A 13,782-nucleotide genomic window follows, 5' to 3' on the forward strand; every position below is an offset into this window, starting at 1 on the left:
GAGTCTCACTTTGTCGCCCAGGCTAGAGTGAGTGCTGTGGCGTCTGCCTAGCTCACAGCAACCTCAATCTTCTGGGCTCAAGCAATCCTCCTGCCTCAGCCTCCCAAGTAGCTGGGACTACTGGCATGCGCCACCATGCCCGGCTAATTTTTTCTATATGTATTAGTTAGCCAATTAATTTCTTTCTATTTTATAGTAGAGACGGGGTTTCACTCTTGCTCAGGCTGGTTTCGAACTCCTGACCTCGAGCGATCCGCCTGCCTTGGCCTCCCAGAGAGCCAGGATTACAGGCGTGAGCCACCGCGCCCGGCCTATTTATACTTTTTGAAACAGAGTCTTGCTCTATTGCCCTGGCTAGAGTGCAGTGGCATCATCATAGCTCACTGTAACCTCAAACTCCTGGGCTAACGTGATCTTTCTGCCCCAGCCTCCCAAGTAGCTGGAACTTCAGGCATGTGGCACGACATCGGACTAATTTTTCTATTTTTAGTAGAGAAGGGGTCTCATTCTTGCTCAGGCTGGTCTTTAACCCCTGACCTCAAGAGATCCTCCCATATCAGCCTCCCAAAGTGCTAGGATTACAGGTGTGAGCTATCATGCCTGGCCTGTGTTACTTAGATGTTTCTGGCCCTACAAAACCTGACTCCACCTCTAATTTACTAACTACTTTGGATGATGGACTTAGCTAATTTATATCCCAGCCCCTCCATGCACACCAACAGACACAAACACTTTCCCCTCCCAATGTCCCGAAATGTTATTAAGCTTTTTAATTTTAGCTCATCTGTCATGTTTTAACTTCTAAGTGTGCTTTCTGGTTATCTTTTCTACATTATCCTGTTTTTGTCTTATAGATGCAATATTTGATCTCTCTTAGTAGTATTGCAGGGTTTGTCTTATTTTCTCTGTTGCTTGAATTGGTTTAGTCTAGTTTAGTTTTATTCCCTGAATTGCCATTGTTTCCTCTACGTTTCTTTTTTCTCTTGGCTTCTTTTAACCTCTCTCTTTTATTGAAGACTTTCCTAAAATGGTTGGTAATCCAATCATATTTACGAATGAGGCATTTAAAAGCTGATCAGAAGTTCGAGTGGGGGAATTTTCTAAATGGTGGATGTGGTAGGCAGCCTCCAAGATGCCTCTCAATGATCCTCACCTCCCGGTCTTCATGCCTGCGCAGTATAGGACTAACCTTGCCCTAAGAGACTTCTGGCCTTTGCCCTCACCTCCTGGAGGTAATCTCTAAACTCTCGGAATGTTCTTTGTTTACCTGCGGGCCTTGGGCCGTGGCAGATTGTCCTGCTTACAGTGTAATTTATAGCGGGTGTGGGAGGTTTGAACTACACAGTAACAGCTCAACATCTGGAAGGACTGGACACTAGGCTACATGCCTACATGACCAGTAAAAATTCTGGACACCAAGGCCTGGGTGAGCTTTCCTAGTTGGCCGTGTTTCGTGTGCGTGATTGCACATCATTACTGCGAGAGGTAAGGACTATCTGCACAGCTCCACGGGGAGAGGACAGCGGGTGCTCTGCGCTGAGAGCTCTCCTGGACAGGGCCTTGTATGCCTCTTCTCTCGGGTGATTGTAATCCGTATCCTTCCACTATGATAAACCATAACTATGAATATAACAGCTTTCAGTGAGTTCTGTGAGTCCTTCTAGCACATTGGCAAATCTCAGAGTATCTTATGGGCCCCCAAAATTGCAGTTGGGTGTCAGAAATGAGGGTGGTCTGGTATGTCCCTGTAATCTAGCTGCCTGGGAGGCTGAGGCAGGAGGATCGCTTGAGCCCAGGAGTTTGAGGTTGCTGTGAGCTAGACTGACTCCACAGTACTGTAGCCAGGGCAACAGAGGAATACAATGTCTCAAAAAACTAAAATAAATAAAATAAAATAAAATAATAAAGAAATGAGGGTGGTCTTGGGGAGTCCCATACTTTGCAACACCTATGTGTAATCGTCTCCCCTTGAGTATGGGCTGGCCTTATTGACTTGTTTTTAACAAGTTAAATATGACAGAAGCAATAGGATATCAATTTTGAGATTAGATTATAAATAAATTGAGGCTTCCATCTCAGGTATTCTCTCTTGTGTTGCATGCCCAGGGAGATGACAGCTGTCATGTCCTGAGGCAGCCCTGTGGAGATGCCCACTGGTTAGGGACCAACAATCACATAATTGAGCTCGGAAGTGGATCCCGACCCTAGCTGAGTCTTCACCTGACACTGCAGCCCTAGCCCGTAGCTTGACTGTAAGCTCATGAGAGACCTTGAGCCAGAGGCACCCAGCAAAGCCATCCCTGATTCTTGATCCAGAGAAACAGGAAGAATAAATGTTTGTTGTTTTAAGCCACTACATTTTGGGGTAATTTTTTACACACAGGCCTACAATAATAAGGTAATCCAATAGACCTATGTACCGATGTCCATAAATGTTTTTATTTAGAGGTCTTTTTCCTAGGGTTATTCAATTTTTTTCAGAGAACTCCCCAATCTCCCAGAGAGCATGTGTCTGGCTGCCTGAGTTCAGGGCCAGAGCTGGAGAAGAGAACCAAACTTTCATTTATTCCCTCTATTTTTAGCCCCCAAACAAAGCCTTATCTTCCGGTGTACCTGGTGTGCCTAAGTTTGGAGCCCCTCGCAGATCATTTATCTGGAGGGGTTATTGGCTGGCTACACCCAGGAGGAGAAGGGACTTGATAAGTCTAACAACTCTGTACATAGACTTTCAACAACTTTCCTTGTTTTAGTCTACATGGTTGTTTTTACCTTTCAAAGTAATTAGTGCCAATCACAAACATCAACTCCAGCGGCTATGAACCTACCATGATGTTTTAGAGATAAAACTATACAACATTTAGGAGATAATCTGGAAAAGTATCTCATAACCTCAGGATTGAGAAAGATTTCTTAATCTAGTTTTAAAAAGCGTCAGTTATAAAGAAGAATAGATAAATTAGTCTGAATTAAATATCAGAACTTTTGGCCAAGTGGATCACAGCTGAAATCCCAACACTTGGGGAGACCAAGGAGGGAGGATTGCTTCAGGCCAGAAGTTTGAGAACAGCTTAAGCAACAAAGCAAGATCTTGTCTCTACAAAAAGTAAAATTAGCTGAGTGTAGTGGTGAGTGTCTGTGGTCCCAGCTACTTGGGAGGCTGAGGCAGGAGGATCGCTTGAGCCCAGGAGTTTGAGGTTACAGTGAGCTATGATGATGTTTTTGCACCCTAGCCTGGGTGACAGAGAGAGAGAGAGAGAGAGAGAGAGAGAGAGAGAGAGAGAGAGCGCCTTTCTTAAATAAATAAATAAGTGGACTTTTGTTCACCCAAAAGCATCATAAAAAAGAGTAAAAAGACAAGAGATAGGCATTTACGACATGTAGGTCACAAAGGGTTCATGATCTAACCATATATAAGTGTCTTAAAAATCAGTAAAAAACAAAGGCAACTACTGGGGAAAAATGAGCAAAAAGCCATGAACCTGAAATTCACACACAAAAAAGACATTTAAATGGCTAACAAACATATGTGCTTCCTATTTTTGGTAATCAGTGAAATGGAAATAAAAATCTAAATGAGTTACAGTAGCTCCATTTGACACAATGCAAATGTCCATCAGCAGAAGCATGGTAAGTAAATTGTTGCTCTGTTCAGACAACAGAATACTACCCTTCCAAGAAAATGGACAAACTAAAGATACACGCAACATGGTGAATAAATCTTGAAATACATTTTTAAATTAAAATAAGTAATAAACAAAAGAATAAGTATAGTATTATTCTACTTATATAAAATCCAAAAATAGACGAAACTAGAAATGCATATATAGATTTTAAAACTATAAATTGAAAAAATGAGCATGTAGTTATGAAAGTCAAGATAGTAGTTATCTGTATAAGGGGAGAGATTATGATCAGGAAGGAATGCTAGTAATGTTGCATTTCCTGACTTGCATAGTGCTTAATGAGGATGTACTTTATAATTATTGATTATTCTGTAATTCATATTTTATGTATTTTCCTGTATATCTGTTATATTTAATAATTAAGAAGTTTATTTATGTTTTTGTCTTCTCTATGGTTTTGTTATTGTAGTTCTGCTATTTAAATGCCCTGTTTTATCTTTCTCATAGTTAGTTTTATAATTACACTTTTATATAATACCCTTCTTCCCTTTCTTTAAGCAATATGCATTGCTTCCCTGCCGGGTGCAACATGAACTTGTGTCTTTTTCCTCCTGTCTCACCTTCTTTTTCTCCCTTCAGTTTTTTTTTTTGAGACAGAGTCTCGCTTTGTTGCCCAGGCTAGAGTGAGTGCCGTGGCGTCAGCCTAGCTCACAGCAACCTCAAACTCCTGGGCTCCAGTGATCCTTCTGCCTCAGCCTCCCGAGTAGCTGGGACTACAGGCATGCGCCACTATGCCCAGCTAATTTTTTATATATATATATCAGTTGGCCAATTAATTTCTTTCTATTTATAGTAGAGACGGGGTCTCGCTCTTGCTCAGGCTGGTTTTGAACTCCTGACCTTGAGCAATCCGCCCGCCTCGGCCTCCCAAGAGCTAGGATTACAGGCGCGAGCCACAGCGCCCGGCCTCTCCCTTCAGTTTTAATAAATAACATTACCTGATTCATAGCTTATCTTTGTGCCATTAAGTATGCTTATCTTTCTCCTACTTGATTTATCACCCTTAAAAGATACCTTTTGATTCTGGGCTATTGCAGATGAGGCTTTTAGGACTTTTATTCTACTTTCAAATTAACAATTATCTCTCCTTTCTCTCATTTTTTGGTAGTTCAAGTTTTACTACATTGTCAGAGTATGTAACATTATATCATTCTCATTCTCACTTTTATTTTTCTTATCCCTAGCTTTATTTTATTTTTTTTAGATATGGAGTTAAAAACATTTGATTCTGTCTACGGCCACACCACCCTGAACGCGCCCGATCTCGTCTGATCTCGGAAGCTAAGCAGGGTCGGGCCTGGTTAGCACTTGGATGGGAGACCGTCTGGGAATACTGGGTGCCGTAGGCTTTAAAAAAAAAACATTTGATTCTCACTATCAGTCCTTTAGCTAAAGTGTGCCCATTTTCTCTCAGCTGCCTATAGTTAATTCACTAGTAATTTCCTCAAGAAGTGTTCATATAGTCAGTATTCTCTGGGTTCTTGTTGGCTTAAAATTGTCTATTACCTTTATATTTGAAAGACAGTCTGAATAAAAAATAATCTTTGCATCAGCTTCTTTCTTTCTTTATTTTATTTTGTTAGAGTCAGAGTCTTGCTATGTTGTCCAGGCTGGTGTAAGTAGCTGAGATTACAGGCACACACCACCTCACTTGGCATCATGTTGAATTTTTTTTTTTTTTTTTTTGAGAAAAAGTCAGCTGACTCTTTATTGCTGGAAGGGGGGAAAAGGAAGGACTCAGGAGCTCTTGGTGTGGCGCGTGCGCTTCCTCTTCACCATAACAGGCTTCTGACTGCGCAGGATGGCCCTGGCCCTGCGGATGGCAGCCATGCGCAGATCCGGGCGGTACTTGTTCTTGCGGATCACGTGCCGGATGCTGCTGAGGGTGGCCCGGGCGTTCTTGTTGATGGTGGTCCGCACATAGGAGGTGGCAGGCTTCTGCTGGCCGGATCTCCGCTTCATGACCACCACGACACCTTTGCCGTGGGCCGCCGGCTCCACGCCCACCGTCTTGCGGTGAATCAGCCCGTTGTAGCGGAAGGAGTTGCGGGCCTTCAGGTTATCGGGCTCGGTGTGTGCGTCTGCTTATTCCTCCTGATCAGGAAGCTGCAGCAGTTCCGCACGACCATCCACTGCAGACGCGCGGACATGGCGGCGGCTCCCTCGCTGCGGCGGCCGCAGACGGAAAGCCATGTTGAATCTTCAACTTAATCCTCAAGAGTATCAAGAGGTGGGGCCTTTAGGAAGTGATTAGGTTATGCTGACTATGCCCTCAGAAATGAGATTAGTGCCTTATAAAAGAACTGGAAGAAACAAGCAAGCCCTTTCTTGCCCTTCATCCTTATACCATGTGAGGACACAGAGTTTCCCTCGGGAGGGCACAGCATTCAACGCACCACCTTAGGAGCAGAAATTGGGTCCTCACCACACACCAAACCTGCCAGTACCTTGATCTTGGACTTTCTGGCCTCCAGAGCTGTGAGAAAATAAATTTTTATTCTTCATAAATTACTCAATCTCAGATATTTTATAGCAGCACTAACAAACTAAGACAATCCTCCTTGGTAGTGTCATTCAACCGCTAATTCTCTGAGAAGAAAATAGACTTCCAACCTTCCTTCAAAGGAAAACTAAAGAACACACACAACAGTAGGACAAATTGGGACAGACAGCAGGAGTAGCTAGAGTAAAAGAAAAAAATAAGAACACAACATGATGGCTAGTAGCTCAGCTAAAATCCCCTAAATGCAAGTCTGGAGTTTTGCCAAAACTTTGCTTAAAGTCTTTGTTTTTATTGGCCCTAGTGTCTCTACTTATATTTTATCCCAAACACCTTTCTTTTGTAATCTAATTTCTTTATTAAAAGTGTTTGGATAAGAAGATAGACTAATGTAATGGCCAACAAACATATGAAAAGTGCTCAGCATCTCTAATCATCAGGGAAAGGCAAATCAAAACCACAAAGATATCACTTAACTCCAGTGATAATGGCCTTTATCAAAAAGTCCCCAAACAGATCCTTTTGTAGTTTATAAGCTTGATGATTGGGTTTTCACGCGCATGGGTGAGATGTGCCTCCATCAAACCTTGTTACGACATTGACATCGGCACATTACCCATCTGATGTGAAGAAAAAAAATAAAAAAACAAAAAAATTTTTTAAAAAAGTCCCAAAACAATAAATGTTGGTGTGGATACGGAAAGACAGGAACACTCCTACACTTCTGGTGGGACTGCAAACTAGTACAACCTCTGCGGAAAGCAACATGGAGACACCTCAGAGAGCTACAAGTAGAACTACCATTTGATGGAGCAATCCCATTACTGGGCATCTACCCAAAAGAACTAAAGACATTCTAGAAAAAAGACATCTGCACTAGAATGTTTATAGCACACAATTCACAATTGCAAAGATGTGGAAACAACCCAAGGGCCCATCAATACATGAATGGATTAAGAAAATGTGGTATATGTATACCATGGAGTACTATTCAGCTATAAGAAACAATGGTGATCTAGCACCTCTTGTATTTTCCTGGTTAGAGCTGGAACCCATTCTACTAAGTGAAGTATCCCAAGAATGGAAAAACAAGCACCACATGTACTCACCAGCAACACTTATGCGCACATATACTGTGTTTCCCCGAAAATAAGACAGGGTCTTATATTTAATTTTCTTCAAGAAGACACCCTAGGGCTTATTTTCAGGAGATGTGCTATTTTTTTTAAGTATGGTACAACAATCTACATTTATTCAAATATAGTTAAGTCGTCTTCTTCTGGAACATCATCATAACTCTCCAAACCCCGATTTCCATCCTGAATTTCTTGCGACTCTATTTTCTTTAGAACCATTGGCCTCAATCTCTCATGTCCAGCAATAGGTCCCTCACGGGGCAGATGAGAAGGGCTGCTCGTCTTCTTTACTGCTCTGCGACAAAATGCATGGGTTGTGCAGACAGGCTGCGTAGCCATGCCCATCACTAGGTCTTATTTTCCTGGTAGGGCTTCTATTGCACAAATGCTTAGAAATCCTGCTAGGGTGTATTTTATGGGTAGGTCTTATTTTAGGGGAAACACAGTAGTAGTAACATTCATCCGGTGTTGTGCAGGTGAAAGGGCAGAACAGCTAGTGGGTGCGGTGCACACCATTGGGTGGATGGGCATACTTGAAATTCTGACTCTAGTGGGGCAAAGGCAATATATGCAACCTAAACATTTGTACCCCAGTAATGTACTGAAGTAAAAAAAATAAAAAAACTATTTGGATAAATAACAGTTATTGGCAGGGTGCAGTGGCTCATGCCTGTAATCCTAGTGCTCTGGGAGGCCAAGGCAGGATAATCACTTGAGGCCAGGAGTTCAGAACCAACCTGAGCAAGAGTGAGATCCTGTCTCTACCAAAAAATAGGAGAAATTAGCCAGGCATAGTGGCTCACGCTTGTAGTCCCAGCTGCTCAGAAGGTTGAAGCAGGAGGATTTCTTGAGCCCAGGAGTTTGAGATTGCAGTGAGGTATGATGGCGTCACAGCACTCTACTTGGGGGGACAGAGTGAGACTCTGTCTCAAGTATTTACATTTAGTTATTATTAATACATATATTATTTATTATTATTTAATTATTGTATAGTCCAACCTTTGAAAGGCTCTTTGAAAATTTAGAAAATACAATTTACCACCATTTATTTTTTATTTATTTATTTATTTTTTTGAGACAGAGTCTCACTTTGTTGCCCAGGCTAGAGTGAGTGCCATGGCGTCAGCGTAGCTCACAGCAACCTCACACTCCTGGGCTCAAGTGATCCTCCTGCCTCAGCCTCCTGAGTAGCTGGGACTACAGGCATGCACCACCATGCCCGGCTAATTTTTTCTATGTATATTAGTTGGCGAATTAATTTCTTTTTTATTTATAGTAGAGACAAGGTCTTGCTCTTGCTTAGGCTGGTTTCGAACTCCTGACCTGGAGCAATCTGCCCGCCTCGGCCTCCCAGAGTGCTAGGATTACAGGCGTGAGCCACTGCGACTGGCCCAATTTACCACCATTATAAAAGAATCATTATAGTTCTTTAAAACTATATGTAGATTTTTTTTTTTTTTGAGACAAGATCTCATTCTGTTGACCAGGCTAGAGTGCAGTGGCATCATCATAGCTCACATACAGGTTTATATTTCCTTATAAAACATAACTAGAGAAATTAAACTACAGAAAGTTATATATATATACTTATATATATATATAACTTTCTGTAGTTTAATATATATATACATATCCAAATTTTTTTTTTGAGACAGAGTCTCACTTTGTTGCCCAGGGTAGGGTGAGTGCCATGGTGTCAGCCTAGCTCATAGCAACCTCAAACTCCTGGGCTCAAGCAATCCTCCTGCCTCAGCCTCCCAAGTAGCTGGGACTACAGGTATGCGCCACCATGCCCAGCTAATTTTTTCTATATATATATTAGTTAGCTAATTAATTTCTTTTTATTTATAGAGAGATGGGGTCTTGCTCTTGCTTAGGCTGGTTTCGAACTCCTGACCTCGAGCAATCCGCCCGCCTCAGCCTCCCAGAGTGCTAGGATTACAGGCATGAGCCACCACACCTGGCCCATTATCTCTTAAAGTCCATAGTTTATATTAGGGCTCACTTTTGGTACGGGGTTTGGTACGGGGTAATTACTGATTTTTTTTTTTATTGCTTCCATAGTTTTTCCTTTTCCAGAATGTCGTATAGTTGGAATCATACAGTAATATATATATGTAGCCTTTACAGAGTGGCTTCTTTCACTTAGTAATATACATTTAAGTTTCTTCCATATCTTTTCACAATTTGATAGCTCTGTGGCCTGGGCTGGAGTGCAGTGGCTTGATCATAGCTCATTGTAACCTCAAACTCCTGGGCTCAAGTGATTCTCTCACCTCAGCCTCCTGAGCAGCTGGGACTATAAGCGTCTACCACTACACCTGGCCAATTAAAAAAAAACCAAAACTTTTTGTACAGATGAGCGTCTCACTATGTTGTCCAGGCTGGTCTAGAACTCTTGGACTCAAGCTCTCCTTCTGCCTCAGCTTCTCAAAGTGATGTGATAAGTGAGAGCCACTGTTCATTTCTTTTTAGTACTGAATAATATTCTGGTTTTTGGATGTGTCAGGGTTATTTATACATTCATCTACTGAAAGACATCTCCGTTGCTTTCAAATTCTGGCAATCATAAATAAAGCTGCTATAAATGTCTGTATGTAGGCTTTTTTGTGCAGACAAAACTTTTCAACTTATTTAGGTAATACCAAAGAGTGCAATTGCTGGATTGTATGGTAAAAGTATGTTTAGTTTTGTAAGAAACTGTCTTCTACAGTGGCTGTACCATTTTGCACTCCCATCAACAACAAATGAGAGTTCCTCTTGCTCCACATCCTCACCAGCATTTGGTGCTACCAAATGAGTAGGAAAAAGCTTTTAGACCTTAAAAAGAAAGAGATGAGATTTTAAAAGGCTTTGAGTGAAAAATACCCTAAAACCTATCACTTGATTAAAATGAATCCAGGCAAAGATGAAAGTGGCCTTCAAACTTGTCATTAAAACTCCATAGTGCTTTAAAGTGCCTCAGGGCAAAATTCAGATTAAAGGTATTATACCCAGTAAAACCTGTCCTTTGAATAAAGCCCTCAGAGCAGAGATCAGATTAGGGGTGAGGACTTCCTACCTCTTATTCTCATAGATTAAAGGCACCCTCTGTTGAAAAGCCTACTAAAATCCCTCCCAACATTTCATTTTGAAAAATTTCAAACCCATAGAAAAGTTGTAGTAGTACAATAAATACCCCTATATCCTTGTCCTAGATTCTTTAGGTAACATTTTGACACATTTTCATTCTCTCCTTGTCAACTCATGCATATGCATCAACATACACACACGAGAGTGTTTGCTCAAGCATTTGGAAGTTAGCTGTGGACAGTATGACACTTCACCTGAAAAAAACTTTAGCACGCTTCTCCTAATAATAAGGCTGTTATCTTTTACAAACACTATGTAGTAAAGAGTTTGGCCTTGCCCCAGTAGAAGGGCTGGCCTTTGCCCTAGGCTTCATGAAGGCAATCTCTGGTCACTTGGAATGTTATGCCCAATACGAGAGTCTTCGTCTGGGGGCCCATGCCATACTGGGCACTAACGATGTGATTTAGGGTAGGAGCTGGCCACACCAGAAAGGCCAACAATGTTAGTTAGGGTGGGGGCTTCGGGTCAGGTGGTACCAGTTCACCTGGAGACGGAGATCAACCACTGGACAATGAATCGGTCATGGCTGTGGAGTGAAGTCCCCATAAAACTTTGAACACTGAGGCCTGAGTGAGCTTCCCTGGTTGGCGACACTTTGTGCATTTTGGGTACGTCAATGCGGGAAGAGCAATGTGTCCTGGCTCAAGAAGAGAGGACAAGGGAAGCTCCACCTTTGTTACTTCCCCCGTGTGCATCTTCTCTTAGCTAAAGTTAATCTGTATCCTTTCCCTCCAACAAACGTAACCATGAATATAATAGTTTTCAGTGAGTCCTGTGCGTCCTTCTAGTGAAATATCTACCCGAGGGTGGTTTAGGGAACTCCCAAACTTGCAGTTGGTGTCACAGTGAGGGTGGTCTTTTGTGGGTACTGCTCCCTCTAACTTCTCACTTGGCTAGGAATTGACGCTAACACATTGTAACTACACATTGTAATTCCACCTTCTGAAAATTTGATACGATACCATTATCCACTACATATTCCTTATTCATCTTTTAGAGGGAGAGAGCACAAAACAATTTCTAGAAAACACTGTGTGCATAGGTGGAGCCTGTCAACTCTGGTCTTCCCCGTGGGGTAGTCTTGCTGGTTCGTTTCAACAGGGAAATCCTTGATGTCTTGAGATTTTTAGATCTTTTCTCTTGGGCTGACCAGATTTCTCTAGCAAAGACTTGTAATCTCCTTCCAGAAGGAAGCTGCTAGCAGAGTAGGGAAAGAGGGCTAAGCAATTCTTACTGAGTGTGTGAGCTCTCACTTAAGTGTCCTCCGTTCAACATTGAATCCTTGCTCTCCACGGTCCCTCATGGTCCCCAGCCAAGCAATCCTCTGTTTTACCCTTTTCAGAAAACAAACCTCCTGCCTCCTGTCTGCTCAGCCTGCTGGAGTTGAAGGTGGGAATCTGAGCCCAGCCACTCCATGCGGGGTTGGAGGCTGCTGACGCAGGCAGGTGCCCAGGTGTTGGGTCGCAGCTCTGGCAGCCTGAGTGCCGCCCTCCCCCCCCCCTCAGGGAACAGAACAAACATCTGGCTTTTTTTAGAAGTCTCCGTGGCAAGAATGGTACTTGGTGGGATGAGCATCTTTCTGAAGAAAATGTCCCATTTGTTAAGCAGTTAGTTTCCAATGAAGATAAAGTCCAGTTAGCGAGTAAACTATGTCCTCTGCAAGATGAACCATGGCCTATACAGCCTTGGGAACCAGGTTCCTCTAGAGTTGGCCTTATTGCCTTGAAGCTGGGTATGATGCCTTTATGGACTAAAGATGGTCAAAAGCACGTGGTCACGTTACTTCAGGTACAAGACTGTCATGTTATAAAATATACTTCAAAGGAAAATCATAACGGAAAAATGGCAGCCCTACATGCAGGAGGAAAAACTGCATCACGTTTCCGTAAACCAACATCTGTATTGGAATTTTACTGAGAACTTGGATTACTGCCAAAACAGAAAGTTCAAATCTTTCGTGTAACAGATAATGCTGTAATTAAGCCAGGCCCTCCTCTTTATGCTGCTCACTTTCGTCCAGGACAGTATGTGGATGTCACAGGCAAAACTATTGGTAAAGGTGTTGAAGGTATCATGAAAAGGTGGGGATTTAAAGGCCAGCCTGCTACACATGGTCAGACAAAAACCCACAGGAGACCTGGAGCTATTTCAACTGGCGATGTTGCCAGAGTCTGGCCTGGAACTAAAATGCCTGGACGAATGGGAAACGTAGCTAGGACAACATATGGACTGAAAGTATGGAGAATAAATACAAAGCTCAATATCATCGATGTAAATGGCTCGGTACCTGGACATAAAAATGGCTTAGTAAAGGTCAGAGATTCTAAGCTGCCTGCATTTAAGGATTTCTGTAAAAATCTACCATTCCCTACATATTTTCCCGATAGAGATGAAGAGGAACTACCAGAAGATTTGTATGATAAAAATGTGTGGCAGTCTAGTGAACCTTCTATTACATTTGCCTAACATCTTTGGACTTGGCAGAACCTTACGTATTCTATGAGCGTTGATGAGCCAGAAAAGTAATATAACCAGAGATTATATTCTCTCCTCATCATAGCAGTACCACACTTGTGATCTTTATCAACAACATAGATCATTCATTTCCCAGCTGAATTTCGTTAGAAAAATTACCTCATTAAACGTGTAAGTGAAGTAGATTGGATTTGCTAAAATTGGCAGTTTGCATATTAATTAGCAAAATATTTGTAATTTGTGGACTTCATTTTTTTTAACTATACATTTCTCAAGTTATCTTAAGATGTTTGTAAATTTAACTTTTATTAAAGACTGGTCCATCTTTGTTGAAAGAATGTTTGTGAAACAGTAGAAAACCATATGGGTACTATGATGCCACCTATTTGAGTAAAGAAACCATTGGCTAAAAAAGAAAAAAAAAAAAAGAAGATGGGAATCTGAGGCTGTTACTGCTTTTTTTTTTTAAATTAAAACAATCTTTTTCAGAAATGGGGTCTTGCCCTGCTGCCCAGGATACAGTGCAGTGGTGCCATGAGAGCTCACTGTAACCTTGAACTCCTGGGCTTAAGGGATCCTCTCGCCTCAGCCCACCCCCCCACCCCCAGGAGCAAGGATCACAGGTGCACCCCACCATGATCAGGTAATTTAAAGTTTTTTTTTTTTTATAGAGGCAGGGTCTCACTGTGTTGCCCCAACTGGTCTAGAACTCCTGGCCTCAAGTGACCCTCCTGCCTCAGCCTCTCACAGTGCTAGGATTACAAGCGTGAGCTGCCATACCTGGCCTCACTGCTTCTCTAAAGTTAAGGTAGAACAGATTCTAACTCCTTCTTTTTTTTTTTTGAGTCAGAGTCTC

The 13,782-nt window shown here is 42.1% G+C and overlaps 1 non-coding gene and 3 pseudogenes across 1 annotated transcript; 3 read left to right on the plus strand and 1 right to left on the minus strand.

Moving 5' to 3' along the window:
* The first annotated feature begins 4,913 nt into the window (after nucleotides 1–4,913).
* LOC142869669 (5S ribosomal RNA) lies at nucleotides 4,914–5,032 on the plus strand. The gene has a single exon (XR_012918248.1). It is a non-coding gene; the product is annotated as a 5S ribosomal RNA (ribosomal RNA).
* A 362-nt stretch (nucleotides 5,033–5,394) lies between these two features.
* On the minus strand, nucleotides 5,395–5,866 carry LOC105878774 (large ribosomal subunit protein eL28 pseudogene; annotated as a pseudogene).
* An 833-nt stretch (nucleotides 5,867–6,699) lies between these two features.
* On the plus strand, nucleotides 6,700–6,809 carry LOC142869891 (uncharacterized; annotated as a pseudogene).
* A 5,056-nt stretch (nucleotides 6,810–11,865) lies between these two features.
* On the plus strand, nucleotides 11,866–13,357 carry LOC105878717 (large ribosomal subunit protein uL3m pseudogene; annotated as a pseudogene).
* The last annotated feature ends 425 nt before the right edge of the window (nucleotides 13,358–13,782 follow it).

Source organism: Microcebus murinus, chromosome 2 (assembly GCF_040939455.1).
Source record: "Microcebus murinus isolate Inina chromosome 2, M.murinus_Inina_mat1.0, whole genome shotgun sequence".
NCBI lineage: Eukaryota > Metazoa > Chordata > Mammalia > Primates > Cheirogaleidae > Microcebus > Microcebus murinus.